An 18,706-nucleotide genomic window follows, 5' to 3' on the forward strand; every position below is an offset into this window, starting at 1 on the left:
TACGCAACGGATAACCTTCCAGCTGCAACCCATCACTGGGAAACATCCATACACACACATACACTACGGACAATTTAGCTTACCCAATTCACCTATATGTCTTTGGACTTGTGGAGGAAACTGGAGCACCTGGAGGAACCCCATGCAAACACGGGAAGTAAACGCCACACAGAAATGCCAACTGACCCAGCTGAGGCTTAACCAGCGATTTTCTTGCTGTGAGGTGATTGTGCTTATCCCTGCTCCACTGTAACACCCTAAACACAGTATTTAGGTTGGAAGGAAAACAACAACAAAATTCTGATGTCATTAACTCAATATTGTTATACAATAACTTCTGACAACATTGAAATAACAGCTAAAATGTAACCTGTATATATCAATAAAACGGAGTATAAAAAATTTCATTAGTTAAGTCAAAACTTTATTCTTTATGGTCTAACTGTGCTATTTTTCTGTTTATTCTGTCACCTGAAAGCACTTTATTGCATGTCATGGAAAAACAAAACATTACTACTGAGGCAAAAAACAAATGAAGGGGAAAAAAGACAATTAGTTTGTTTCGGATGGCAAAGAAGAAACTGTTGTAATCACATGGACTGTCTGGGTATTTTCAGATTGTGAAGCTTTCTCACAGCCATCAGCAGAAGCAAAGCATCTAAAACAAATCAGAATAACAGCAAGACAACAATGTCTTATGGTAGTGCAACTGTGCTTCGGGTGGCCTGATTTTAAATCCTGGCTCATAGACCTTTCCGTTGGAGAAATGCAGAGTAACCGAATTGACTATATAAAGTTTCATTTTCATGCTCGAAGGCCAATGGAATATCAATTATTTTAAATTATTCCAGAGAAATTGAAATGTTTAGACTTACATCACGATTTGGTTAAATACCCGTATATTGTCAATACTGAGATGTAAACAGTCGCATGGACGGTATAGGTAATGTACAACTGAATACATTGTTCTTTCTATTTATGCTGTCTAAACCACAAAAAAAAAAAACACATAAAAGCTGCTAAATCATATAGAGAAAGTGGTAAAAGACACATATGAGAAGTATTAAATAAGATATTAGGCTAATTTCTCTATAACCTGACTAGAAATCATAAGAACAATGACCAACAGGCATGCCAACAACATAATGGGCCAGGCACCTGACTCCTGTCAGGTGCTGGGGGCCTTGGAGGCACTCTGTAGGGTTCGTCAAATGGGGAACTCAACTGAACAAAGTTAAAAAAGCGCACATCTCTGTGTTAGAAAGAAAGGCGCAGCAAGAGTGTTACAACACCAAGTCGAATTTCCTCATTCATCTGAGTTTACCAGCATCCATGAGGAAATCGGCTCCACTCTAAGATATCTGCTAGAGAGGTGCTGACTGCTAACCCCCAAGAGGAAGCGACACTCCTAGTGGAGTGCGCTCTTACTCCAGGGGGACACGGCTCGCCCTGGCTCAGATAAGCGAGGGAGATGGCATCCACTATCCAGTGGGCCAACTTCTGTTTGGATACGACACTTCCCTTCTGCCGACCGCTGTAACAGACAAAGAGCTGCTCATAGGATCTAAAGCTCTGAGTGTGGTCCACATAAATACGCAGAGCGCAAACAGGTCACAGCAACGAAAGAGCTGGGTCTGCCTCCTCTGAAGGCAGCGCTTGCAGGCTCACTACCTGTTCTTTAAATGGTGTGGTAGGAACCTTGGGCACATAGCCAGGCCGGGGTTTCAGGATCACATGAGAGAAAGCCGGCCCGAATTCCAGGCACGAATCACTGATTGAAAGTGCCTCCAGGTCCCCCACTCTGATGAGGTTACGCCTCCCCACAGTGCCACCGTCCACCGCGTTATGATGAGCTGTCACCACTGGCTGTGAGGCCCTCACTGGGAAAAGAGCAGGTTTCCTCTTCTCCAGATGGCCCGTCTCAGGGACACTTTGCGGTTCATTTACCAGACTTAATGGTGCCCTGTGGCAGGGGCGCTAGACATCTGTGGGGGGCTCAACCCTACCGCCTCACTGGAGGATCGGGCGGGTGCGGCAGAGCAGATCTTGAAGTCGCAGGCAGGCACCCTCGGCGAGGAGCAGCCAAGGAGCAGCCAAGATGGATGTTTCAGTGGGGGGAGCGGTCTTATGAGCCTGCTGATAGATGACCTCATCCATCTCACTCGACTCCTCCTTCACCGCCGTGAATTCCTGGGTGAATTCCCCGACGGTGTCGCCGAACAGGCCAGCCTGGGATATGGCTGCATTGAGAAAGCAGACCTTTTTAACGTCACGCATATCAGCCAGATTTAGACAGAGGTGGCATTCCTGGACCACTAATGTGGCCATCGTCCTTCCCAGGACACGCTCAGCCAACTTGGTGGTACGTAGAGCATAGTCTGTTGCGGTGCAGAGCTCATGCATCAATCCTGGGTCGGAACCACCCTCGTGCAGCTGGGTCAACACCTGCACTTGGTAGTACTGGTAGGTGGCCATAGCGTGGAGGGCAGAAGCAGCCTGGCCCGCGGCTGTGTAGCAAGGACATAGATATTCGCACGCCTTGGACGGGAGACAAGGCTGTCCACGCCAGGAAGAAGCACCACACAGCCAAAGATTGACTGCAATGTAGAGGATGGAGCGCTCCCCTCATTCGAAGCTTGGATGGAGCACGCTAAGGAGTGGGAGGTCCGCGAGCCCAAGGGCAGTGGATTGAGCCCCACTGTGACACCTCAGATCTGCTCGAGTGCCAACTGCTTTGCGGGGGACAACAGGGGTGGTTCATCCTTTTGCAAGGACAACCCACAATCTTAGCTGCGCAAAAGACATGCCATCGCAGTGAAGACATGCACTGCCCCCGAGCACCGCATTAACATGCCTGGCCTCCAAACATGCAACACAGTGCTCGTGCCCATCTTCCGTGGACAGGAAACCACTGCATCCAGAAACGCAACACTGCATGTTGCTCTTTTAGGAAACTTGCTCCCTGTACTCACTGCTCTGGAGGACCGGACCCAGAGAATGCCAAAGCAGGGGAGAATACCCAGCTCGACCGTCTGCCAGGTGTAACACAATCTGCGACCGGGAGAAGCAGCCTGTCAAGCGCTGGCAGCTTTCTAATTCACTCTCTTTTTCTTCTTTCGAATGAGGTTTTGGAGGAACCTGAAGACTCTCTCAGTAGTGTGTTCAGCTCTGATAGTGAAAAGGTGACTCTGCAATGCACAGCTAGCATATCTTTATACAATAATGATTGTGATTGCTGCCAGCTGTGTACGCTGAAGCCGTCAACTCATTGGCATTTCATTTGCCCATTTTATTACTCTTTCAGATGATTGGCTTCTGACAAAATCCCCATAGTGGAAGATTCCACATAGCATTGAAGTGTCCCTCCCGCTGGCGAACATGCAAACTCCACACAGAAATGCCAACTGACCCACTGTGCCACCGTGACGCCCAACCAGCAAAATATGCAATATTTTCATTGGCTTCATTATTTCAACAATACAAATAGGTTTTGTAACTATTTTTTCAGTAATAATTTGTGTTGCAAATGTATTCACCCTATTGCACTCATTCACTTTCCTTCGGCTTATTCCCCAGTCATGATTTACGTGGGTCAAAATGAGAACTCTCCAGTAAACTGTCAACAAAGGTTCAGTGATGTGTTTTACATTCTGTGGCTTGGCAAGCACACCCTAGATGTTCATTCACGGTCAACATGTTTTACAGGTGGGTTAAGTGTTTCCCATAAGAGGCCAGATAGAGGTCAGATAGATAAATCCAAAAGTAATTGTGTATGTTTTAACTGCTGTGTTTTTGATCGGGGTGAAGAGTTTTTGTGCCTGGTGGTTATTTGTGATCTCTGGTGTGGTTACAGTCCTCATTGGAATGTAAGTATGAAAAGTTCATTGCTGCTTCAGGGGATCAGATAGAGTTCAGCAAGTTTTATAAGGATGTGTCTAACTGCTGTTTGTTTTAATACTTTTACCTTCTTTAGATTTAGTCAGATCCTGGGTGACCCTTTATGGTTTTAGGTGAAGAGCTGTCAACAATCAGTATTTATAGTGCCTTCAGTTGGTTTTTTTAATGTTTGAGTAAACATTTTTCTTTTTGTTATCTTTTTTATATATATATTTTCCTGCAAGTAAACAGCCAGAAACATTGTAGAGCATGATAGTCAGTTTCAAACATTGATCCTGTTACTGGAGGTGTTGCATGGTATTAAAATTGTGGTGTTGTGTTGCTTTTTATACACTTTTTTTTAAACTAACACTTCACTATCCAGCACAAAATTGAGTTATGGATGTTTCATAACTGTCATTTGACAAGTGAAATGTTGTGTAATGAAATAAACTCCACAGATATATTCAGACACATTAAAACATGTTGAAACATAATAGTTATTTGCAAGGGGTCGTCAAGTGCCTCTTAGAAGAGGAGAGAAAATTCAGTTGATGCATCACTAACACCTGTGTCTATCCATTGATTGAGGAGAAGAGATGCTTTTTAAGACTGGAGGGCATACACAGCAGAAAACGAGAGAGAACTGGTTACAAATTCTGTGGATGGATAAGTATTGAGAACAACTTCGATGTAAACATATGGAGGAACACTTTCGCATGCCGAGATGTACGTTTGTTTATGTGCTAGCACTCACCGGAGCACTCCTTCAGCTGCAGTCTTGCAGCTACTGTAAACTCACAGCGGTTTATCATAAGCATTTTATCAATAATTTTTTTCCACATTTGGCATTAATAATGAACACAGAAATGTTATCTAATTGTGTCTGGAAAAGCATTCAAAGACTTTTATTTTTATAAACAGCATGAATGTGAAAGCGTCTGAATTGGTTCTGATTGGCTGGAGTAGACGTCTCACGTCAACGCGTTCTAAATGTGAACGTGCTCTTTCTGGAAATTTTCCTTCTGCGTTCACACAGAGCAGCATTCCGGCAATTTGCCGGTAATATTACTACTTCTCTTTCCGGAAAATTGCCAGAACGAATTTACCAGTATTTTCAAAATTATATTTTATTTATTTATTTAAACTATATACAATTAAATTACAACCTGTATTTTACCATTTGTTTTGGCTTTAACAGTTCATTGATAACTAGCCGGCGACACGGTGGCACATGAGGTAGCGCTGATGCCTCACAGCAAGAAGGTCGCTGGTTCGAGCCTCGGCTGGGTCAGTTGGCGTTTCGGTGTGGAGTTTGCATGTTCTCCCTGCGTTCGCGTAGGTTTCCTCCGGGTGCTCTGGTTTCCCCCACAGTCCAAAAACATGTGGTACAAGTGAATTGGGTAGGTTAAATTGTCCATAGTGTATGAGTGTGTATGGATGTTTCCCAGAGATGGGTTGCAGCTGGAAGGGTATTCGCTGCGTAAAACAAATACTGGATAAGTTGGCGGTTCATTCCACTGTGGCGACCCCAGGTTAATAAAGGGACTAAGCAGAAAAGAAAATGAATGAATGATAACTAGCCTAATCAAAGAACATTTAGCTGCGCTCTGTGAAAAGATTTGTATAGCCTACAGTCACAAATAAAATTATAGCCATTGCTGTAACGAGTCAGCAATACAGTCTAAAATGAAACTATTTCTCTTATCAGAAAACAAACACAATTATCCCAGGTTCAGCATAGTATTAGATTTTAGCAAATATGAACAAAACATGGAGAAAAGACCTCCACCTTCCACGAAGAAACAGCCACCCACGGATCGAGTCCTCCGTCAAATTGGCCACTACTGAGAATGACACTCAGTTGCCCCCTACTGGTAATATATTTTGAGTTAGAGAATTTCCCTGCGGCTAACTGTGGTTAGTCATGGCATTCTGTTCCCTGAGACGTGCATTTCTAAAGGCCCCATCTAGCACCTAGTGTTGCACAGTACCAAAATTTTGACTTTGATACGATTACGATACTAAATCAATTCTACACCATAATTTTTTTCTTTCAAAATATTATTTATTGATAAATGGTGTTTGCTGTCAGCTGAGTAGAACCATTTTTAAAAAGTAAAACAAATATAGAAATAAAAAACAATTTTGTCATCACACTAGCCAAGCTGTTTCAACATAAATAAAATAGTTGCAGTTTTGTATTTAAAAACTATAGACAAAAGTGTACATAACTTTTTTTTTTCTCAAAGAACCTGGAGATGTTGCTTGGTCCTCACTATTCATGACACAGTGATCCTGTCATATTTATATATTCTTACATATTTATATATTAATATACAGGTGAATGATGTGACCTACATTTTTCGCTGTCCATAGTGTCATCTACTAATAAAAATGAGTATTCATTATAAAGATATACATTTACGTTGTTTCTCTGACAAGATAATCTTACAGCATTCCATAGCTTTAGATGATGTTTACAGACATCTACAGTTTTTTTTTTTTTTTTTGTCAACTGGTGTGTGTGACTATCCGTGTGATTGTTGTGACATGATTTACACAATCTCTTTAAAAAATGGATCTGGACAAAAACAAAATGTTAAACCTTTTGAAAATGTTTGTGGTGAACTTACAATAGGAGTATCCATTTTCATTTTATATCAAATAAAATTTGTGTCACAACATATGACAATTTTAGACTCAAAAAATTGGTAAAAAAAAAAATCCCATTTTTCCAATGTGTTTGCCAAATTTTGGAAATAAAAAAAATTGTTCAGGCTCATTTCATTCATTGTCGCAATTTATTGGAATATATTTATCATATTTGTACATGTATTATATTTTTATATCTTTGAAATCAAAACATTAACTTCCTAACAGTTTATATCATTTAAATATGTAATTTGCTTTGCTGTATATAAATATATCATTTTGCGAATACGTTAGGTCTCCCAACCATCAGCTCTACAAACAACATATCTGCTGAACCCTTGTTCTAGGGGCACCCTAGCCTGTAGACAGAAAGGTCCATCCAGGCACTGAAGGTGTGGCACTGCAGGGTGATGGCCACCCAGTGCGTCCCCACGTGCCATGCCCATCTGGAGACCTGATCATGAAACCAGCACTGACGTGGTCTCATATGAACAATCTGAGCAGAGTGATAGCAGCTACAGATATCATATGCCCCAGCAGCCTCTGAGAATCTTCAGGAAAAAGGGACAATGCCCCATCTTCAGCTGATAAACAAAACAACTCATTGATGTGTGCTGGTTGCCCACTTATGTAACAGTATCTTTATCAAATGTTTACAGAACAAGCAGGAACCCAGTGTGCCTGTAGCTTTTGCTACACAGATACAGATAGACCTCTTCTAGTCATATAGCAAATCATTCAAATCTAGTGTCTATTAAACGTAGATCTGGCACTATCTGATCTGTAGCTAAAACTGTTAAGTTAGCACATTTAAACATCTGATCACTTAACAAGTCACTTTTAGTCAATGATTTTATCAACACAAATTGGTTTGCATTTTATGCTTTTAAATGAAACTTGGCTAGATGACAGTTGTAGTGCAGCAGTCCTGAATAAGGCAGCCCCTCATATAGTACAAAGTATAGCACTAAAGGGTGCTCCATGGATTTTACTGATCATTATCTACAGACCTCCAAAATATTCTTCAACAAGTTAGGAAGACGGGGAGACAAAAGGCATCTTGGAGAAAATCAACAACAGTACAGATGATGAAACTCATGTGGAGGAAGAGGAAACTAGTTGTCCATTATAACATCTATAAAGACAGTCTTCATGTTTTTAATGTGGAACTAAACATTGCTAGGCAGACTTTCTTTTCAAATCCCCCCCCAGTAGGACTGCCAGTGAACTACTCTCTGAAAGCAAATGTAATGAGTTTGCTCATTTCTTTACTAATAAGATCAATAATATCAGAAAGGCAAACAGCTCATCCAATCAGTCAAGTTGTTTTGACGCCAGACAGGCTCAACCACAACTTAAGAAATCAGACAGTATGTCTAATTTCAATGTAATTGATGGAAAAGTCTTAGAAGAGATCGTGCAAATTATGAAAACATCAACCTGCAGTCTTGACACACTCCCCACATTATTTCTCAAAGCAGTGTTTAACTGTTTAGAAATGGATCTCCTAAAAGTGGTAAATGCTTCACTTCTCTCAGGGATTTTTCCAAACTAAATAAAAACTGCAGTTGTTAAACCACTCTTGAAAAAGAGCAATCTGGATAAACACCCTATTGAGAAACTATGGGCCAATTTCAAATATCCCTTTCATTGGCAAAATCATTGAAAACGTTGTTTTGAACCAAGTTAAGAAGTTCTTAAGCTCCAAGGGATGTTTAGACAATTTTCAATCGGGTTTTCGAGCACATCACAGTACAGAGAGCACCCTTATAAAAAAAATCAATGAAATTCACCTAAATACGGATTCAGGCAAACTAACAGTGCTGGTATTTCTTGATCTCAGCCCTGCATTTGGCACTGTCAATCACAACATACTTCTGGATAGGCTGGAAAACTGAAAAACTGGGTTAAGCTGTTTGGGATGGTCCTCAAATGGTTTAAATCTTGCTTGAAGGGAGAGGTTACTATGTCAGTGTAGGTGAGCTTAGGTCGAGGTGGACACTCATGACATGTGGAGTCCAACAAGTTTCAAATCTGATACCTCTCCTGGTAGGAATCTGCCACAGATGAGTGGACAATGTCATTGTTATATATATTTTGTTAAATGACATATAAGTTAATTCTGAATATTCATATTTAATAATAAATATTCATTAATTGAGCTAATTTCGCTGTCAAAGCTTTCTGTCAAAGCAGTAACTAAATCAGCATACTATCATCTAAAAAACATGACAAGGATTAGATGCTTTGTTTCCAGTGAGGACTTAGAGAAACTTGTTCCTGCTTTTATCAGCAGCAGGAAGGATTACTGTAATGGACTCCTCACTGGCCTCCCCAAAAAGACAGTCAGAAAATTGCAGCTCATCCAGAAAGCTGCTGCCAGGATTTTACCAGAACCAGAAAATCACAGCACATCACACCTGTCCTCAGGTCTATACACTGGCTCCCAGTTACATTCAGAATAGTTTAAGTATTATTACTAGTCTATAAATCACTAAATGGCCTGGGACCTCAATACATTACAGATATGCTCACTGAATCATTAGGATCAAGTAAATTAGAACTTCCAAGAGTTCAGTCAAAGCAGGATGAATCCACCTTCAGCCACTACACCCCCGCTGCTGGAATCAGCTTCCAGAAATGATCAGATGTGCTTCAACATCAGGCATGTTCAAATCAAGACAGAAAACACATCTGTTTAGCTGTGCCTTTACTGAATGAGCACTGTGCTGTGTCCGACAAATTGCTCTATTATGTCTTTCTTTTCTTTTTCATTCTTTTAAAACCTGTTTTAACATATTTTAATCTGTTTGTATCTGTTTTCAATAAGTTCAATTTTTTGTTTTTATTTTATTGTTTCTTTTATTCTTGTTTATGTAAAGCACTTTGGATTATCATTGTGTATGAAATGTGCTATATAAATAAACTTGCCTTGCCTATTGCCATTATGCACGTCCTGAAGTCTAAAATGGCAGATTTTTTTTCCCCAAATTACTATATATGTTAATCTAAAGCTTCTTCATTGTAAATAAACAGTTAAAACGGTATATATATATATATATATATATATATATATATATATATATATATATATATATATATATATATATATATAATTTTTTATTATTTACAAATGATAGAATAGTATGCATTAGAAAAAGCTGCAAACAAATTAGCAAACAGTTTAGCCTGTTAAAATTATTAGTCATTATAAAGAAATTGAATCAAGTTATCAAATCTCATGAATCTTCATTGTATAATTTAAACATTCTGATTGAAGAGCAGCAAATGAATCTAGATTTAGGTTTTTGTTTGATTACATTAAATAACAGAGGTGTCACTTTAAAAAATGTACAGATTTATAATGAAAGCATTTGATTGCCTTCCTAACTTTTTATGCTCATATAAGACAAAATTTGTTTAAAAGGGTTTAAAAGAAAAGCCGCCAAGATCGACATGTTTAGATAATATTATTATTATTATGTGTATATGTCTGTTCAAACAGACAAAAACCCAGTATGTCGACTTTTGCTCTGCTTTAAATTGTGTGTACAGAATCTGTTTGGAAAACGGCATCTAATTATCACTATGGAGCACATCTGACAGTCACGTACCTCTACATAAACTGACTCTTTTGAGGATTGCATAGAAGGAGCAACAGCGCCTGTAATGGAATCTTGCCGTTTTTATATTTACTTCAATGTGTTTTCATGACTAAATAAAATTAAAGCACAGAATAGATTCACAAAATTAAGGGCAGCTGGTGTCCACTGGAGGTTTGGCAGTATGAGTTGCATATAGTGAGGATCAGCTCTTTAATGTTTATTGCCATCCTTAATAGAAAGATAAAAAATATGGGAGAAATATCTGAAAATACGATTATGGGATGATAGCAGGATATTCATTCATTTGTTCATTCATTCATTTTCTTTTCAGCTTAGTCTCTTTATTAATTTGGGGTTGCCACAGTGGAATGAAGAGGCAACTTATCCACCACATGTTTTACGTAGCGGATGCCCTTTCAGCCACAACCCATCACTGGGAAACACCCATACACTCTCATTCACACACATTCACTACGGACAATTTAGCTTACTCAATTCACCTGTCTTTGGACTGTGGTGGAAACTGAAGCACCCGGAGGAAACCCAGGCGAACGCGGGGAGAACAAGCAAACTCCACACAGAAACACCAACTGACCCAGCCAAGGCTCAAACCAGCGACCTTCTTGCTAGGAGGCGACAGTACTACCTACTGCGCCACTGCGTCGCCAGGATTGCATTGTAAAATACCTATAAACTCTGCCCCTTCTAAAACATATAATAAAGTGGACTACTCAGTCAAAATTAGACTTGTGATAGACTCATTAGACTGTTGTGGACTGTAAGGCTCTTGCAGACACATGTGGATTTATTGAAGATGCTGTTTGACTGCAGAACAACCAACACATCTCAATAAAAAAGTCTGCTTGTAACAAGTCTCCTGGCCAGGGTTCTTCAATTTCCAACAACATCATGACACACACACAAAACAGGCAACAACTGTAACACTCCCCCACCTAAAAGAAGAATCCCATCTCCTTTTATAAGGAGAGGATTCTGGGTAAAGTGTACAAAAGCCAACAAGATTATATATATATATATATATATATATATATATATATATATATATATATATATATATATATATATATATATATATATATATATATATATATATATATATATATACAAATTAAAAAGAAAGAAAAACTTGTACCTTTTAAAATTGATCAATTATCATTGAACATCTTATTTAAGAATACCAGTGCATTACGGTCTGTATAGACTATGGCTGGAGTAGAGCTACAGCCGACATATACATGAACATGTTGTAAGGCAAGCAACATCGAGGGTCTCTTTTTCGATAACAGAATAATTAATTTGATGTTGATTTAATTTCGCGGAGAAATAAGACACTGGATGAAAGACCTCTAACTGAAAAGATCGATCTGCATCATGGGCAGACAGGACAGGTGCACTACAAAGCAGAGATTTAGCACACAAAAAGGCATTTTGACATTCATCAGTCCAGATAAATGCTATTTTACTTAACAATTTTTGTCCAGTGTCAAAAAGCTTTTACAGAATCACCTGTAGTAACAGAAAAGCATGCAGTACAATCACAGAGTTTACTGCCTTTAGAACTAATACACATGGTAAACTCCAAGGACTGGTGCTCTTTTAGCAAAGCCAATCTCCATCAAATACTGCATTTCATGCTACATGATCTCCCTCTCACCTTTAGGACAGTGATACGCATGCTGTTTGTAATGGGACTTGCACTGTCTACACTTTAAAACATGAATCTGAAATGTAATTTTTTCTACGTGATTTTGTAAGTTGAAACAACAAAGTTGGTATTTCAACTTAATCTGGTAAGTTTTTGCTGTCTCAACTAGTCTGTAATAGAGTGTTTGTCTCAACCTAAAACATATGCTGAACCAACATCCTTTAAGTTGCACCTCATACTTCCAATCCAGCAGGCAGTGGAATATGCACCATTGAGTCAATTTGCCAACTTCCAGTTAAACACCAGATGAAGTCAGACACATGGGATATTTTTCACCAGATTTTTTAATTGTTCAATCATCACATTTGGTAAGTAATGCTTCATCAAATGTGTTATAACTTGTAAAATGACATAAATGAACTGATTGTCAATGTATTGTTCCAGGTATAAATGTTTCTAGAGCAGATTAGACCTTTGCTAATACATGTGGAGTTTGGCCACAATTATAAAGCTTTAAAAGTGTGACCATATATTTTAATGGATCACCTATTTATTTACAGTAGAATATATTTCAGAAAAATATTAACAGTAATTCATTTAGATATTCACCTTTATTTAATTCACCTTTATTTGTATAGCGCTTTTACAATGTAGATTGTGTCAAAGCAGCTTCACATAGAAGATCATAGTAAATTGAAACAGTGTCAGTGTTCAGTTTTCAGTGTTTAAGTTCAATTCAGTTTAGTTCAGTTCAGTGTGGTTTAATATTCACTACTGAGAGTCCAAACACTGAAGAGTAATCCATCAACGTGCAGCTCCACGACCATTTCTCTTATGGCCAAATGTCTTGAGCAGAGCTGCAGTCTAGGTGCTGGAGAAGCTGGACGTCAGCGAGACTCGTCTGTCCCTGGAGCGTCACAGGAATCAGTCTCATGCTCTCCACTCCTCCATGACCACCACAGCAGCTGCTCAGGATACGGCCTGGTCCAGGATTATGGAAACCTTGGAATCATCTCGTCGCTGGTCTTGGATTGAATCAGTGGCGCTGCATAGTCTCTGAGGGCCTCGAGATGAGTATTCCCAGGTGGAAATGGAGAATAAAGAGAATAATTAGCGTAGCTGCTGTTTATAGTGTATATAAACAAGATGCAAAAACCTGCGTGGAGCACATTCATGTATCATACTGCAAAGTGATGCATTGAGTGTACGTTTTACTTGAAAGATAGGTCTTTAATCTAGTTTTGAACTGCGAGGGTGTGTCTGAGCCTCGGACATTATCAGGATGGCTATTCCAGTGTTTAGGAGCCATAAATGAGAAGGCTCGACCCCCTTTACTTTGCTGTTCGAAGTACTATGAGAAGCCCTGAGTTTTGAGATCTTAAAGAGCGGGTTGGATTGTAGCGAGACAGAAGGCTGGTTAGATAAACAGGAGTTAGAGTATTTAAAGCTTTATAGGTAAGAAGCAATATTTTAAAATCAATACGAAACTTAACAGGCAGCCAGTGTAAGGAGGATAATATTGAGGTGATATGATCATATTTTCTAGACCTGGTAAGAACTCTGGCAGCTGCATTTTGTACAAGCTGAAGTTTCTTAATAGAGGATGCTGGGCAGCCAGCAAACAGAGCATTACAGTAGTCCAGCCTAGAAGTCATAAAAGCATGGACTAGCTTTTCTGCATCTGATATGGATAGCATACCTTGTAACTTAGCAATATTTCTTAGATGAAAGAAAGCAGTTTTTGTGACATGGGAGATATGGTTTTCAAAAGTTAAATTGCTGTCTAATATGACACCCAAGTCTTTTATAGTAGAGCTAACGCTAACTTTGTATGCCTCTGCAGGTCAAGTTGTGAGATCTGCTGTGTACAGAATTTAGGCCCCAATAAATAATAATTGTGTTTTGTCTAAGTTTAAGAGAAGAAAGTTGTTGGTCATACAGTCTTTAACATTTTTAATACACTGAGTTAGCTTATGGCTCGTTTCCACTGACTGGTACAGTACGGTACGGTTCGGGTTGGTACGGGTCACCTTTATCAGGCTTGCGTTTCCACTACCAAGGGTACCCTTTTGGTGAGCGTGGTGTATGACAAAAAAGTTTTAGTCGATGTCATCTTCGCTCAAGAAAATGTTGACAGTAAAGCTGTACGGTCGTTCACATATCATATGAAAAGCACTTCTCACAAAACAGATGCTTTATACACATAAATACTTTTGTATAAATGTTTCTTACTAAATTTTTTAAGAACATGAGTTGATTATAACTGCATATCAATGGCACTAAGATTGAGTAAAACTAATAGCGAAATACACCCTTGGTCAGCAGCTAAGAGTAATCGTTGGTTATTTTCACTAATGCGGTTTCTGTACTGTGATGAGGCCTGAAACCTGACTGGAACACTTCAAAAACATTGTTCGTCCTCAGAAAGGATCATAATTGGGCAGAAGCAGCTTTTCTAGTGTTTTAGACAGAAATGGAAGATTTGAAATAGGCCTATAATTAGCTAAGTTGCTGGGGTCCAGATGTGGTTTCTTAATAATAGGCTTAATAACAGCTAACTTAATAACAGCTAAGGATTTGGAACATGGCCTAAAGATAAAGAAGAGTTGATAACATTAAGAAGAGGTTCTCCTATTACAGGAAGCAATTCTTTCAGTAATTTTGTTGGAATTGGGTCCAACATACACATAGCTGGTTTAGAACTATTTATAACTTTATCTAGCTCTTCCTGTTCTATGATTTTGAAGCACTGAAGGTTATTTTGATTCAGTGGAATATTTAAAGGATCTGAAGTATAAGGCGGTGCAGAAAGTTTAACATCTACAGTATTTTCTGTCTGAAGCCTTCTATTTTATCACTGAAAAAAATCATGAAGTCATCACTACTAATTTGTGGTGATGATTATTTGTTAATTTAGCAATGGTGGTAAATAAGGATTGTTATGATTATTTTCTATCAGTTTGCGGAGGTGCTCAGCCCTGGCAGATTTTAGAGCCCTCCTATAGCTGGACATACTGTCTTTGTACGAAATTCTAAAAACCTCTAAATTAGTTTTTTTCCATTTACATTCCAGGGCACGGGTTGCTGTTTTGACAGCATGATTATGACTGGTACACCATGGTGTAGCTTTATTCTCTCTAGCCTTTTTTAATTTGATGGGTGCCACAGTATTTAGAGATGGCATCCATACTGCTGGTTACTACATCTAGGTCATTTGCATTTGCGGGTGCATTTCGAAATAGAGAAAGATCAGGTAAGTTATTTGTAAATTCATCTTTGGTGGACAGAACGATAGTTTTACAAGGGCGATATATTGGTGCGGATCTGCTGATTTCAGGTAAACACAGCGTTTATAGTAAGAGATAGTGGTCTGTAATATCATCACTTTGTGGTATAATGTCTACATCAATGACCTCAATTCCATAAGACAGAATTAGATCTAATGTATGTTTAAAGCGATGGATTGGACTAAAAACGTTTTGCTTTATCCCAAGTGAATGTAGAAAATCCATAAACGCGAGCCCTAATGTATCGTTAGCGTCATCTATGTGGATGTTAAAGTCTCCTACAATTAGTATTTTATCAATTTTAACTAGTAAGTCAGAAATAAAATAAGTCAGGTATACTTTTCTCATTCTAAAAGTTGTTCCCAGATACCAGACTGACATATTAAAGGTGATATTTTACCAGTATTTCCATTCATAAATGTACAGTAGGCAAACATTCAAGACCAAATATTTACAATAATTTACCCAAATGTGATTTTCTCATTCTAAAGGTTGCCGCACATTCCCAGAGGCCAGATTGACTTACTACAGGTGAGATTTTATTAAACATATAAATGCAATTTCCTCATTCTAAAGGTTGCAACACATTCCTAGAGAAAGATTGACTTACTACAGGTGAGATTTTACCAAATATATCCCATCATATGCATACAGTAAACAAATATTCAAGCAAAAGTAGACAAATAATTTTGAAAGATATCAGTAAATTTATATTTCAAAGATTTAGTGATTACTCTTATCTTGATTGTGTACACTAGTTATTAAATATGTTTTGGCTATATTTTTATTTTCTTCATAGGATTACTTCAAGCACTGTGAGGCATTTGGTGTTGATAAATTAAGTGTTGATAACAGCCAATCAATACATTCGTATAAGACACTAAAAGCTGAAGCACTGCCATCACGCAAGTGATGATTTGTAGTTAAATAAGATTTAGTGTACATGTTGTATTTATGTCTTTTAGCTTTAGTGTTTTAGATTTTGTAATGTAAAAAAAGAAAGATTTTTTATTGTTTGGAATTTTTATCCAGCACATAGATTCTGAAGAAGACCTGAGAAGAGGGATGACTCCTGGAAATCAAAAACTGTTGATGAACATTGGAGCAGAAATCTGCACTGCAAGAGTACACTCACTTAAAAATACATTGAAATACAGATGTTGAGATTTTATAATCTTCCAAGATCTGGTCAAATTTCTGGTCAAAAGAGCCTATGTTAGTTGCATATTTTACATTTTTACAGATATTTTTATTTTATTTTTTCTTGTCTTGAAATTACTTTTACTTTACAATTATGTTGTAAAAAATACTTTGTAAGAAAAGATACTTTGCAAAGACAACTATATTGTAAGTATGTTATGTGTAATTGCTAAATTGGGAGAAAAGACCTTTAATAAAATGTGTAAAGTGTTTTGTTGTCTGTTCTGTATCTAATTGAGAAATTGGCTAGATTAAGTTCAGTTAACTTGAAAATGTAAGTTAATGTAATTAAACTATACTTGGCAAGTTAACTTGATAATGTAAGTTTACCTATTAAAACTAATCTTTGCAAGTCCAGTTAACTTGAAATAAGTAGTTTGGTCAATTATTTAACTCTGTCATCTAAACATTTTAACTTGAGAAAACTTCAATACAATGCAACAAGGTGACTTGAATAAGCTAAGTTAAGTGAACAAATTATTTTTTTTACCGTGCACTGCAACGTCATGCCAGATGCAGTCATGCAGTTCAGGAAAACTCCTCACCAAACCAGTCACATCCTGTCGCTGGTCATTAATTATAGATAAGAAAATTCATAGACAACTTTTCGAACTTCATAATTTTTTAAACAACCATCATTCAACTTCTGTGGAAACGTTCAGGCTATCAGCTCCCTCCTCAAGCTCCAAAGTACGGGTCTGCATAGACACCAATTTAGCTTCTTGTACCTGCTTACTCACAGAAGAAACAGATTTTTTTTTTTAGCAGAGGAAACAGAAATAATTTGCTACAGCCCATTAGCCAACACATTCAAGGGCTATCACTGTGGGAAAGAAAAGATGACAGCCACCTGTTCTGCAACAACACAGAATCTAAAGGGGGAAGTCTCTCACAGAAAATAGAACCCAGACATATCAGAAAACACCACTGTTTTTTTCTCACACTCACCAAGAAAACATCCAAATCAAAACACAGTCAGTAACCATAGTCTGTCACAGCCAGAAAGTCACATCAGAGGAATGTGATGTGGGAGACAAGTTTGGATCTTAGCTCCACACTGCCATGACAAACATTTTCCCACAGTCTGCCAAAGAAAAGCTTTTTTTACTGAACCCCTATCAGGTCTTGAGCAACCTGTCATCCAAGGAAAAGTGGCAAAGAGCCAAACCTGCAAGAAAAAGAGTAAGAGTCAAAATACTGAGACTGATCTGACCATATAGTACATACACTACCCAGTTAACAAAACTTTAAAAGTTGGTTGTCGCTGGATACTTTTCTGTTAACTTTGCAGTAGTACTGGCAATCTTGTTTTTCGATTTGTCTTTGGATCAGGTAAGGAACAACTATGACCATACGGAGATACAGTATTTGTTGCTCAATTTATTTACTGTTGTGTGACACATCGTTGACATTAGACTGCATGAGTATAATTAGTGAAGTGGGGAAACATTTTGTGCATAGATTAAAAGAAAATATGCATAGAAATCAACAGTTTCAAACATTTTTATTAAAATCAGGGGTCACCAACTAACGCTATTCCTTGAGAACTACTTTCTTGCAGATTGCAACCCTGACCAAACACACCTGTCTGTAATTGTCTGCTTCTTCAAGTTCAGTTGTGTTTGGTCAGGGTTGGAGCTGAACTCTGCAGGAAGGAAGCTCTCCAGGAATAGAGTTAGTGATTTAGATTATATATTTTAGATTTGTCACTACATTTACGGTGACAAGAAATCCAATATTTAATTTAAACATACAGCAGACATAATTAAAGATTAATTTTGAGTTTTATTATTTTTTCTGCAAAAAATGTCAAAATATTCTTCAAAAGAGTTTGATCAAAGACCACATTTTCATAGGAGTTTACAGCTGTTTTGTTTCCAAGATTGTCTGCACATATGTGATGTTCTGGCACTGGAGGAGCAGAGTTTGCTGTGTTCCTCCAATGATTGCTTTGAACTATGTTGTGTGGAAATTTTAAAAGTGATCTATATTTCAACCCATCAGAATTGTTTACCTATGTGTTGCCTGTTAGACAATTATTGCTAATGTGATGTCTTGATCATGTACACAAAGTGGCCTAACTCTTTGTGAGTAGCCTATTGGCTTCTGCTGATGAATCTGCAAATTATTTATTAACATATTAAAAATTCATATAATAGTATATCTGACTCCTGGTCTTTTAATTGTTACTTCCCTAGCACTTTTGACCATTATAAACACCCTGTAAATATCAGAATTTAAAACTTATTTTTGTTAGTGTACAAATGAAACATACTCCATTAGAAAAAAAGTGGATTTTATTTTTAAACACCATACTGAGAACTCACCTTGGTCCATTGTACACTTCATTTCAGTGCATTATTCATTTAGAAACAAGAGGAGAAATTGTTTGCTCTAAATTCATTTATTTTATTTTC

Source organism: Danio aesculapii, chromosome 18 (genome assembly GCF_903798145.1).
Source record: "Danio aesculapii chromosome 18, fDanAes4.1, whole genome shotgun sequence".
Lineage (NCBI taxonomy): Eukaryota > Metazoa > Chordata > Actinopteri > Cypriniformes > Danionidae > Danio > Danio aesculapii.